Raw genomic sequence first — 13,302 nt, 5'->3', positions numbered from 1 at the left:
ACCCGGAGGAAACCCACGGTGACACGGAGAGAACATGCAGACTTTACGTGACGTGACCCCCGGCCCCCTTACTGCGAGACACTATAACTGTGCCACCCGCACTCACTTGTGAAGAATAAACTAAAAATCCATAATTTCAAGCAGTAATAACCATTAGCAACACTAGTCATTTCTTGGGTATATTTTTAAATCAGTGTAATGGTCTCTTTATAAAAAACGGTATCAATTTCTATTAAAAAATGAATGTTTCTGGGTATGGCCAGACTTTTGACAGGTAGTATATTTAATTCTCCATTAATTTGTTATGATTTTATATGGTCCCTTTAAATGTGACTGCATTTACAATGCTAATAATAAAATGATTAAGAAAGTTACTTCTAAATAAATAGCAGTTCTATAAAGATGTAGATAATGAGAGAGCACAGGAAAATAAATGAACATAGTGAAATTTGGATAAAAATAATGTTAGATTCAGAAAAACTGAGCATAATATTTAAGCATTTTGAATAGCACCCACATCCACTCAAACTCCCCTGTCAATGGTTTGCATGTTAATATGAAGATGTCTGGCTTTAACAATGCATCCTCCTTCACCTTTTGACAGTCATAAGGAGTGGGATCCGGATGAGACAGTATGACACACTGAACTTAATAGCATTTAGTGAGCGGCTGCACATAAAATCACAGGCTGTGTGACAAATGCAAGGCGACCTTTCAGTCCATTAAAGCTTGTTTGGTTAGCTAATAGCTGAGTGGTCCCAATATCTCAGCCAGTTCATTTTTAAAAGCTCTCCAGGCTTCCTCTACATGACTTAGCAGTTTATTCCAGATTTCCACAACCCTTTGCTTGCCAAGGCACTTCTAGCCTCAGCCTTACATGCATGCCCCCCTTAATTTGCAGTAGGGTCCTCAAGTACGCAATTCACCATTAAATTAATAAAGATCTGGCAGGCCAACATTATCGATACTTTTGAGAATTTCAAAGACCTGGAATATGTCTCCACGCTACATTCCCTGCTCAGCACTAAAGTGAATTAGATGTCTAAGACTGTCAGAGTAGGACAGGCCCTTTGGTCTTGGGGTGCAGTCGTTCACTCTTCCATTTTTGTAGTGTGGTGAACAGAACTGTACACAGTACCTCAGATGTGGCTTGTAGTGGATTATACATTTTGTCAAAGTATCCTTTGATTCGTAACTTCTAACAAAATAACATTATATTTGCCTTTTTAATTCCTTCTTCACTTTGCCTAGACAATGAAAATATTGTATCGACTTCAGTGTTATACCAACGCTAGGATTAAAGTAGCATAAAAGGGGTGTTTGATTTCAAACAGGAGGCTGGAGTTTCTTGTTAAATTCACAGGGAATCATTGTAGTTGAGCTCTAAGAGGAATCGTGAAGCTATCTGGTGAGTGTCATGTCTCTGGCAATGGCATTCTGTGATTGCTGTAATCAGTCGATGCTCATTATCATGAGAATGAAAGGCAGCAATTCTGGTGAGTGAGTGGTGATCAAGCCTTAAAGTGCTCTGCCCCCAAGTTACTGAAGCTGTTCGTCCACGGCCTGCCTAGATTATATAAAACATCCATGTGAATTATTCATCTAGTCGATACTTTTTGGAAAGGTATTGATTATAGTGTTAAAAATACTTGGTTTTCTTCACCTATTTTATTGAAGATACTGAAGACATATCATTCATCTGTTTCTACAAGCCAGCTAATTCATGGCACTGACAAGCTCTCCGAATGATCATATAAGCTGGGGCCCTAAGCATAATCTTCTTGGACCCCCCATGCACCCTGTTCCTCCCTAAATCCCATCCATTAGTATTTCTAACAAGTCTTTACCCTGTGCTATGTGCAAAAATGTATTTTTATTTTAATCCTCAGAGACATGCATAATAAATTTAGTTGACGCAGTAAATACGGGATGAAAATGAAGCAGCATATTTAAATACCAGTAACGGTTATCGTGCAGTGAAGACACTTGCCATGAGCATTCCTAGTTTTCATCCTCTTTCTCTGTAGTATGTTTACCATTCCTTTGCTCAGAGGTTGATGCGCTTGCTGCTTCCTGAGCAGCTCTTCTTTCCTCCTCCCTAGCGACCTGCTTCTTCTCTTCTTTCGTCAGCATCGTTTCGTGTTAAAACTGATTAAGTCAGTGTTTGTATTGTAATTACTTAGTACGTTTTCCTTAATTTTTCACTTAAGTTGGCACTTAAATCATTCTTGAGGCAGATTGAAGACTTAAGATATGAAGAGGTAGAGGAAGTGACGGCGAAGGTGGTAGGGATGAGAACGGCGACTGTACACATGCGCCGCATGGCCGCCCTGCTGGCTGCTGCCAAGAGTTGATTATAAAATAAAATAAAATAAAAATAAAAAGAGGAATAACCTTGGAGGTCAATCATCACCATGAAAGGGGATAGTAGATGTCACGTAGTATATGTGTATCAATTACAGGTCAAACGGTTTGCAAGCTACAGGTGATTTAAAATCCTGGACAGCCAAACGAACAGCCACGGTAGCGTATTATATATAAAAATGTAACAAATTAACATGTGAATATATCCCCTACCCTGTATAAATTTATCTAAATGTCTTTTTGTTCTTCCACTGACAGCAGATAGCAATAAGGCATTAACTAAATCAATAATATTATGTGCTGATAAAACTATCTAACAGTTGAAGTTAATGTGAGCTAAACTGCTCTTTTTGTATGTCACAGTTGCTTGTCTGGTGCTTTTCCACGATTCAACCGATAACTAACTAGTAAGTAAGAGAGCCACGAGTGTGTTGATGAAATTTACACACGTGTCCCCAATGCAACAATACTCAGAGCACTTTATATGTTGACTAACGTTAGCAGCTTTTAACAACATGCATAGGTTTTGAGGTCTATGTGACAGTAATAAAAAAATCCAGTTATGAATAGTAACATCAGGTAGAAGCTGTTAAACACTTGATATCAAAATTATTACACATAGTACTAATACTCCATTGTACTTCCAGTAAACCGTTAGCTGCAGTACAGTGGCAATTGATGTAGCATTAGCTAGCTTACTGGAAGATTTCTAACACAAGCGTTCATGATTTTGTTTTGTTCCTGAGTGCTGTTGACTCAAAGCCATCTCTCTGCTTTTTCATAGAAAATTATCACAACAGGTGACTGTCAACAACATGAATTTGATGATTCATGAAACAGCAAGAACCACAATAAAGTCAAGCTGTGAATCTCCAGAGCTCCTCTCCATTGAAGAGGTTTTTGGTTTGCATTATACTTCCATGATGTTACACGATACGCCTGGTTACCAGGGACGTGCGGTCAGGGGAGGCAAAGTAAAAAAAAAAAAACTAATAATGATAACGTAAAATAAATTTGTCCATTGGTTTGTACTATAAATTTGTTTTCTGTATGATTCCAATAATTTTGATCATTTTTACAGTCAAAGTCGTTGAATTTGTGCATTTCCTGTTCAAATACAGGGGATAAACGTGAGGTGCGACAGCAACAAGCCAAGCCTCACCTTGGACTGCGCTCTCCCTCACACACTAAGTTGCATGCAATTTGTGTGTGCCTGTTGCTGTCTCTCAGTATGTTGCCAATATAATGTTTGCAGACACGTTTATTATACACCCTGACTTTCCACAGTCTGGCTAATATCTTTAATGAATGTGTGTGACATATTTAGTCTTGCTGATCGGACATAAAACTGTAGTGAAAAGGCACAAGGCGAGGCAGACACTGAAGATGGCGCATGTGAGCCAAACAGGTGCTCGTTGCTGCTGTTCTTCTATGCAGAGGCTCTGGGCGCCAATAAGTTAGCGATATCAGAAAGTCAAGTGCACTTCAGCTGTCTGTTTATTTACATTTTTTGTTCTGACTGACTGCCAAAATGGAAGATTAAGACTTTTAAAATTAAAGGAAATTAATGAGGACTTTTACAATAAATTTTCATGGAGAAGAATAGGCGCATGGACTTCCTTTACAAATAAAGGTAAGACCATAAACGATTTTCAATTTTATAAAAAATAGGATCAGACTAAGAAAAAAAACAATCCAATATTTAAAAACTAAATTTTGACCTTAAATAAAATATTCTTTTGTTTTTCTTGTTATCCTTTTGTTGAACAGTCTATTAAAATTGATTAAAGCATGAGAATTAAAAGCTTTTAAAAACAACTAAATATTTCAATTAAGGTCAAAATCTAATTTGTTTTTTTTGTACACCTCTCTAGACTTTCATTTGTATTGAATGAGTATGAATTGTGGAATTGCAACGGCAAATTTAGAACATATGGAGGGTGCAGAGCAAATGCGCTCTCTCCGCTCTCTCTCGCTGCTATAAATGTAATGTTCTTTATTAGCCAAATATGTACCTTACCTACAGTATGTGTGTGTAAAGATATGAAAGATAAGATATGAGATATTAAAAATAAGCAGTAGCTAAAGTGCATGCTGCCAAATGAATAGTGAATAAGCTGCTCTTTTGGGTTCATATATTTGTAAGTCTGACTCTGAAGGAGTCCGTGCCTCCCCAGCTATGAACCTAACCGCACATCACTGCTGGTTACAGTACCGTGTGGCATGCAGCTGGGGGTGGTACCCAGCTGGGACACCCAAGAGGACCGGAGGAGGGCTCATGCCTCCTTCAGACCATGAGGGGGCGACCGCCCTAGTTGCTGTGGGGGCCATGGGTGCAGAGCTTTGAAGCTCAACCCTGTAGGGGCCCATGGTTACCGCCAGGGGGCGCCCCAATGCCTGGAGAGCCCTGGACCTCAGCACTTCCGCCACACCAGGAAGTGCTGGGGGGAAGAGAAGCAGGGAGACCCGGAGTGCTTCCGGGGATACAGCCGGCACTTCCGCCACACTGGGGCATGTCGATGGAAGATTGCAGAAGCACACCTGGATCACATCCAGGGGAGCAATAAAAGGGGCCGCCTCCCTTCATTCAAGGCTGGAGTCGGGTGGAAGAGGACGAGGTCTGGGAGAGGAAAGAGGCGGCCTGAAGAGACAAGGCATGCTGTAGTTTGGCCTGGACTTGTGGGGTGATTGGTGCTGCGGCACTGGGTTTGTGCACTTTAATATTGTATAATAAACATGGGTTGGACTTTAACACGATTTCCGTCTGTCTGTGTCCGGGCTGCTTCCCACAACAGTTACAATTAGGGTTGTTGGGAGGAGTTATGACTCAAGTTAAGTAAGCCAAGTGACAAAAATGTGCAATCTAATTAGCTGTGCAGTGGAACTCCTGAATCGCAGAGGTGTACAAACCCCCAACGGGCCCCCCACATCTGTCCTCCTATCGCGAGCCGCATACGCAGTGCGCAACCTGCGTGTAGGAAGGAGCATCTCTGAATGTACATTTGACAAGAAGTGTCAGTATATCATCCAAATGGTTTGCAGATCAAAGTAGATTGGTAATTCTCAGTCTCTTTTTGTTCTGTTCAACTTCTTTCCAGATATTGTATTACATCAAATGCTTCATGAGAGCAAAAATATCTACTCTATAAATGGGACCAAGTTAGATAGTGAACTGCTGGTTCTGTTGTCAATTTCATCTCATTGATAAATGGTAACTGGTTGAAAAAACAAGTTGTGTCACTTTGTGACAGAACTAGCTGTGCTACCCAACTGAAATGGGTGGAAATCTAAGTAAATAATGTAGACCGTAGCATTAATATTTGCACTGCATCATCTATAGAAATGTATTTTGTAATACATTTTATTACTAAAAATGTGTACAGAGTGTAATCGCAGCACTTGCAGTACTAATGAGGTCAGTCGCATAATGCCCCAACATCATGCAACACCTGATACAAACATCCATTGAATGCCCGGTTACACAATGGTTAAGATTAGGGTTGTAGGAGGGTTATCTGACTCAGAGGGTGTTTTGCGATGGACATTGTGGATATTCCATGATGTTGTGGGAGTTACATGACCTATGTCCTACCTACAGTGCGCTTCATTTTCAAATGTTTGTGGTGTGCCATCTGTTGGAATGACGACAAATGCAATGCATTTTATTACCACAAATGTTTGTGAAGTGCCATATTTTGAAATGACAGAGACACAGCAACCAGACGGACACACAAGCAGACACACAGACATTTTTATGTGAACTACATATTCACTAACTGAACCTAAAAGGTCACCTACACTGCTGCTGAGTAAACTGTAACAGATTGACTCTGCATTAGAAGTTTGTAAGTGCTGGAGCCTGTTACAAAGTGATTTGGTTTGCAGATATCTTAGTTATATCAGCTTCTTGCTCTCCAAAGCCCTGATAGTCACTGGGGATGATGGACCTCTTTTTAGCCCTATTGGCTATGACTACTTGATTTCCGCCCTTCTGTTGGGAGGCACATCATCTGCTAAGATCCTTGTTCACTTCTTGAAAGAGGTGCATGCTGATGGTGTGGAAGTGTCCGCTTTCTCATGGCTTTCACTACCATGTATTTTTAGAAAATCAGCAAACGGCTAATGTAAAGAAACAGAAGGGGTCTCACTGAAGCATGGAAGCTACAATGATATGAGATTACTTAGAAAGAAAACCTTTAGGTATTGCAGCTTGTTGAAGTCTAGCATTGCCGATTGCTATTTTAAATGATAACAATGGTTGTGGAATATTTCAGTCATCTTGTCTTTAATATTTTAAATGTTAGTATATTATATCTAGGTTATGTAGTTATCTGGAAACTAAATATTTTCATTAAGCTTTGAAATGTTAAAGTGCATCATGTTTTAAAAATGCAATTAATTACTTGGAAAAAGTTATCATAGATTTAGTTGTAGAGCTGTTTTTCCTGCAGCCTGCCATGTCTAATTTTAAATGTCACTACAATTTAGTTCTTAGGCAGAAAATAATTCTTTGAGTTTGACTTAGAAGTATTAGTAAATTGGATTTAATTATTCTCATGCAGTAAAACACCGGAGGAGATGAAGTTCTGTCTGTGCATCCACGTGGATCATCAGCATATTTGTGTGGGAGAAAAAAGTCTGTGTGCAATCTTTATTGCTAATCCAACTGCCCAATACCACCAGTCATTGACTGAAGTGCCAACTAACGATTCAGTTTAGTGGCATATGTTTATTTTGCTTGTCAGAAGGGGTTTCTTTTTAGTTTTTTAATAAATCCTTTTATTTGGTAACCAAGCCAGAACACGGACAAATAAAAATAAGATAGTAAGTACAATACTATGAAAATAATCCATGCAGCATGGCGTTCAACCCTCACCCAGCAAGGAGAGCTATGTGACATGGGAGCTGAGCCTAAAGTGGTCCTTTGTAGAGGATGAAACCAGCCCCACTTATCTTCAGGGTAATATGCTGGCTGCTATAATACAGTTTATAGTACATCCATGACCACCTGTGTGTTGATGCTGTGATTTCGTTTGTGATTCACATATACATACTCACCCACACCTGACGCAGTGGTGTTAATGTGTGTGCCTTTAGACGCACCAACAACTTCAGGAAAACCAAAGATCTGCATAAACGCTGCTTGCTTTAACATTACCTCATACAATGATAAGACATTCAAAGTTTGGTGCAAAATTCAAGAAATGGTTGGTTGTTACTTACCCAAATCGTTATTCCAAAGCCTCATTTTCCTTGTGGCTAAAAAACACAGTTACCAGTATTATCGTTTTGGCTGACAACACATGGCTTCTTCGTGTAGATGGAGTGATCATGTGGCATACAAGACTTGTTACAAATATTATTCCATATTTTTACTACTCCATCGTTATCAATCATTTTCAAAACAAGCAGCCTTTCCTGGGATGTGAGTGCCGATCTCTGCCTGACTGTCATCTCCTGACAGCTGCTAGTGAGTTAGAACAGTTCACAAGCTCTCCTAAATCTTGGTAAAGTTAGGAGTAGTTTCATAAATTAGGAAGATTGGTAAAAAAACTTTTACTCTTATTCCTAAGAGTAGGATCAAATTTGCATGTCCTTTGAGATTTTTGAGCTGGTTAGGACCATTTTCCTACTCTGAAATGCTTGACAAATATGGGCACAGAACACTGAGACTATCCACTGTGAAGAGTGAGAGCTTAAACTGAATCCATATACTATTGAGATTAATCCTCAGAAATCCTCTTTAGGAATTCCTAAAATATTCTTTCTTATGTTAAATGACTGATGCTTAGACATCTTTTAGGTACAAAGTATGCACTATAATATATATAGACGGTGCTTACAATTCATAGTTGTAGTTTTGCAATGTGGAATATTAAGATTGCACACAACACAAGAAGATAAAATCAATCAGCATGGCAGAGTCTTAGTAAGGTACATCTGGGGGTTCATAACGGCTGGTAGAAATGCAAGCTAATGTGGACAGGTTTACACCTAATGCTAATCGATCAGGCTTAACTAATTAATGATCAATTGTACTTTCTCTGGATACTTGTATATAAAGGATGTAACTGGAAAAACTGGGTTGACTATTATTAAATGTTAATATTGTTTGTAATTTATCATGGCAGTGCAGTGGTTAGCATGGCAGGCGGCCATGCTCTATGTATTCAGGGGGAGCAGCCCTGGACGGTGCAATACCTCCTCCTGGACGCTAGATGGCCACCCCCCTGGGTTGGAGCGGTGCCTCGGTTTCCCATAGGGCTACATGGGAGTTGGAGTTGGGTGCAGCCCTGTTGGATCCCGCAGGCACCGCCAGGGGGTGCTACAGCTGGGACTCCTGAGCCCATATGGGCAACGTATTCACCACACCCGGATGTGTAGCCGGAACACGGCAATCAAGCACCTGGAGCACTTCTGGGTGAACTATAAAAGGGGCCAGCAACCACCACTCCGGGAGCCAGAAATGGGAGGAGGAGGATGAGGTTGACAGGGAGGAGTGGTGGAGGAAGATAAAGAGTGCTGTATTGTGTGTGTTTGTGTTTTGGACAGTGTTGTGCCTGTGGGGATTACGGGGAAGACGTGCCCAACAGGTGAAAAAAAATAAAAGTCTTTTGTGCTTTTACACGTGCCTCCGTGTGAGTCTGTGCTGGGTCGGGCGCAATATATCGCCTTTGTTACTATATATACATAATGTGCCTATAAATGTATGGTATATAGTGTAAAATGTGTATAGATCAATGTTGTATTGGGTCTATTATAGTGTTTCATTTTTCAGTACAGCAGAGGTAAATGAGATCAGAGTTAATGGACGTCCTTGTTTAGTCCTTTAGAGCATTTTCAATATTACAACATTACTTTGTACAAAAAGTAGAAACAGTATGAACATTCAGTTAATATAATATTTTTTCTGAATTCTGTCGTAGCCAGTTAAGTGTAATGAAAGCCCTCTCTTCACTGCTTACTCTAATTTTTAATGATTTATTTTTTTTGCTTCACAGACGTACCTCCTGTTTGTAATTTGTACACATATAAGTTGCCTGCAACCCTAAACTGGCTAAAATGGGATGTAAACCAGTGGATGCTGGATGCTTGAAAGACAAGCCTGACTTGAGGAAAGCATGTATTAAAATGGAAAGCTTAAATCAAGAATTGAATAGGATATTACAGAAACAGACATGCCGTACTTAACAATTTGAATAAAAATAAGTGAGATATTCTGTGTTCTCCTAAATCTGTTTAAAAGTTTCATTATTTATAATAATTCCTAAAGTAGACCATGCACATCCAAATTTGCAAAGGTGCATTTGCAAATTATAGGATGCCTTTCTGATTAAATGGAAGCCTTATTCTTATTTCTCCAATCAGCTTGTAAATTGAATTGTCATGTTTCAAAGCATGCTCAGGTTTATACAGTATGACAAAAAATATCTTAGTGCAGTTGACAGAGAGGAAAAAATATTTTTGCAACACGGCCAGCATGTTTTTAAACAAATGTTGTTGAATGATCGAACCTTTTTTATAACCATTATTTAACCCCAAACACTAAAAACAAGCTCAAAGTTCTATCACCGATCGTCTGCAGGAGTGCCTGTCATTATATCCCCTCTCTTGTGGTATACCCACTACCACCTAGAAGAAAGTTATACAAGTTGTCGGTAAAGTACTGAAAACAATTGCAATCCTATCAGTTAGGTTTAGCAAGAAGAAAACCTTCTCACACAGCATGACCCTGCTTCCCACACTTCTGTTTGTTAAAATAAAGGAATTTTTGGGTTAAGCCACGCAGCAAGATTAGTCAGCCAGATTTGAGCATCACATATTAGTTGTATATTAATTGAAAGTGTTTTGTGTTTACAAAAGCAAATTCATTCTCTGATGGTGCTTTTATCTCAACATGTGTGCAGTAAATTAAGGTGATTACATTAGGAAAACTGGCAATCACTGCAAATTGCCATTTAAACTCCGCTTGCTCAACATGACGGTAAGGATATTGTGTGTATGTACGTAGCATCATCAGTATACCATCCCATAACGCAGCTCAGGGTGACTGTGATATTCCTCACCAGTCAGCCTCTTCCCTTTGATAAGTGCCCATTGACATGGTTGTTAAAATCTGTAACTGAACCGGGATCACATGATTTCTGTATGACAGCCTCTGTAATGCAGGCTCCAATTCAGCACACAAGTGTAAGAGGACTGCTCTAGGAAGGTCTCATCTTGAGCAAAAAAATCATTGTGATCCCTGAAAACTTGCATTAGCTTGTTAAAGAACTAATACTGCCATTGCCAATTATGTTGTACAACCCAACAGCTCACCTTTTTTTATTGATAAAATAAATGGGCTACACACTAAAAGCAATTAACATTAAATGTATACATTAGGTGTTATTATCAACATGATATTGAGAGAACATACCAGTTAACTATGATGTATTTAGCTCAAGAACACCAGAATGTGACTGAATGAAATGTACGATGAAATGAGATTTTCTGTCCACTTCATTGTCCTTTTGCCTGGAGTTGCTGAAATGCCAACACCAAAAAAGTCTGCATAGAAATTACAGATGGTCGAAACTTACTGTAACTTTAAGTTAATTCCCACAACAAGTTCATGTTTTATAAATCCCAATTTTTGTATAAGAAATGGTTAATGCCTGTTTCTAACTGTACGCAATATTGACACGTGAGGCCTGCCACTTCGCGTCTCTGCCACTCGCGTTGTGAAGAGGGGGACTGAACTCACCCTAAGGAGACATGGTCGCTCCTCCGAAACCCCCTCTTAAATTGTGATACAATGGGAAACAAATGCAGTTTTTTTTTACTCCTCTTTCCTCAATCAGCTGCAGAGATTATATACAGCGTAAGTGCAGTGCTATACAAAAAAGCCTTAGGCACCTTAGATAGATCATGGTAATATTTGTCTTAGATGGTTATTTTATGTGTTGTACATTAGTGTGTCAACAGAAAACAGCATGCTTTAATGTTTCCAACATTCCTAGCAAAAACTGAAGCAATACAATAAGCTATTCAAATGCCCTTAAAGAAATAAACTAACATAGTAACAGAGCACTTTCCAGTTAAACAATGTGAGATTTTTGTATATGTAAACCCCAGTTCTTGATTAAACAAATATAAAACCTGGTGCTACTGTCAGTGATGAAATGTGTAGGTTGAACCAAAGGGATCAATTGAAACAGAGACCACTGTGTAGGTGGAATTAAAAATAAGAGGCTGTAGTAGATGTGACAGTTTAACCTGGAAATCAGTAGCCGTAACCATCTGTGCTTTAGATAGATAGATAGATAGATAGATGTAGGTCTTCCACATGAAGCTAAGCATGTTTGGGCCTGGCCAGTATTTGGATGGAAGACCATCTAGGAAAAGCTTGGGTGGCTGCTGGAAGATGTGTTGGTGAGGCCACCAGGGAGTGCTTTCTCTTTTGTCTGTGTGTGGATCCCAATGCTTCAGTGCAGTGCAGGAACACTGTGCTCTTATTATGGCACCATCCTTCAGATTAGACGTAAAAACTGAGGTCCTGACTATCAGTGAGCATTAAAGATCTCTGGGCATCTTTCAAAAAGAGTAAAAGTTTATCCTGATGTTCTAGCTAAATCGCCCACCATGGCCTGGTCAGTCTGGCCCCCTAATCATCCCCTGTTTCTAATTGGTGATCTCTGTCACCCCTTCACCACCTTACAGCTAATGTGTGGTAAGCATACTGGCACAGGTGGGAGCTACACATTGGTGGTGGTTGAAAAGATTCCCCTTGGTCTATGTAACGCGCTGTCAGTAGTGAGAAAATGACTAAATAAACATAATTAATTATTAATTATGAAATCTTAAATCATAGAAAAAGTGAGGATAGTGACAAGACACAAGATGGTCATATTGCATTATCAAGGTCTCTCCCAAACAGTAATTTCACTGCAGGCAGGTGTTTCCAGATGTGCTGTCCAAGCTGTTCTGCAGAAACAAAACAAACAGGCAGTGTTGAGGACCAGAAATGCAAAGGAGCTCTGGACTGATAAAGTAAAAATTGAAACTTTTGGCTCTGACAGAAGGCAGTTTGTCTTCTAAAGGGCTGGAGAACGGTACATGGATGAATGTCTACAGGCAGAACTGAAGCACGGTGGGTGTTCCCTGCAGCCTGGGCTACATTTATACAAATGAGGTTGATGATTTCTTCCTCAATTCTCTCCTCTTCTAGGCATGTTTTGTCCCCTTCCTCATGACTCTGATACCCCAAATAAGTGTGAGGTGGTTCCTTTTATGCAGGACCTGGGAGTACTTCCAATGTCAGGACTTTGCATGGCGGTACCACTTCCAGTTCGTTCAGAAGTTCCTGGTGGCAACCATGGACTCCAGCAGGGCTAACCCATGGGACTGCAATTCCCAGTATGCCCTGTGGGTGTGCGTATTGGTACATCGGCCCGGGAATGCTGGCAACTAGCGCACCAGTGGTACGTACAGTCTTGGAAAGCTAGTTCCCCATGCCCACTACTATGGCCTCCCAACTGGGCAAGGGTCTTCTGTTTGATTGACTGTGATCTAAATTTTAAATCATATATTAATCAGATTACTAGGACAGCATTTTTTCACTTAAGAAGTGTAGCAAAAATTAGACCCCTTATAACTTTACAAGATGCTGAGAAATTAGTTCAAGCTTTTGTTTTCAGTCGGCTAGATTACTGTAACACACTCCTCTCAGGACTACCCAACAAATACCTCAATCGGTTGCAACTAGTGCAGAATGCAGCTGCTAGAATCTTAACTAGGAAAAGAAAATCCGAGCACATCACCCCAGTTCTGATGTCACTACATTAGTTACTCACGTCATTTAGAATTGACTTTAAAATACCGCTTATACTGTAGTTTACAAAGCCTTAAATAATCTCGCTCCATCCTATATTTCAGAATGCCTTTCACCTTACACTC

This window comes from Erpetoichthys calabaricus, chromosome 2 (genome assembly GCF_900747795.2).
Source record: "Erpetoichthys calabaricus chromosome 2, fErpCal1.3, whole genome shotgun sequence".
In the NCBI taxonomy this organism is placed as follows: Eukaryota; Metazoa; Chordata; class Cladistia; order Polypteriformes; family Polypteridae; genus Erpetoichthys; species Erpetoichthys calabaricus.
This window is presented reverse-complemented; position numbering follows the sequence as displayed.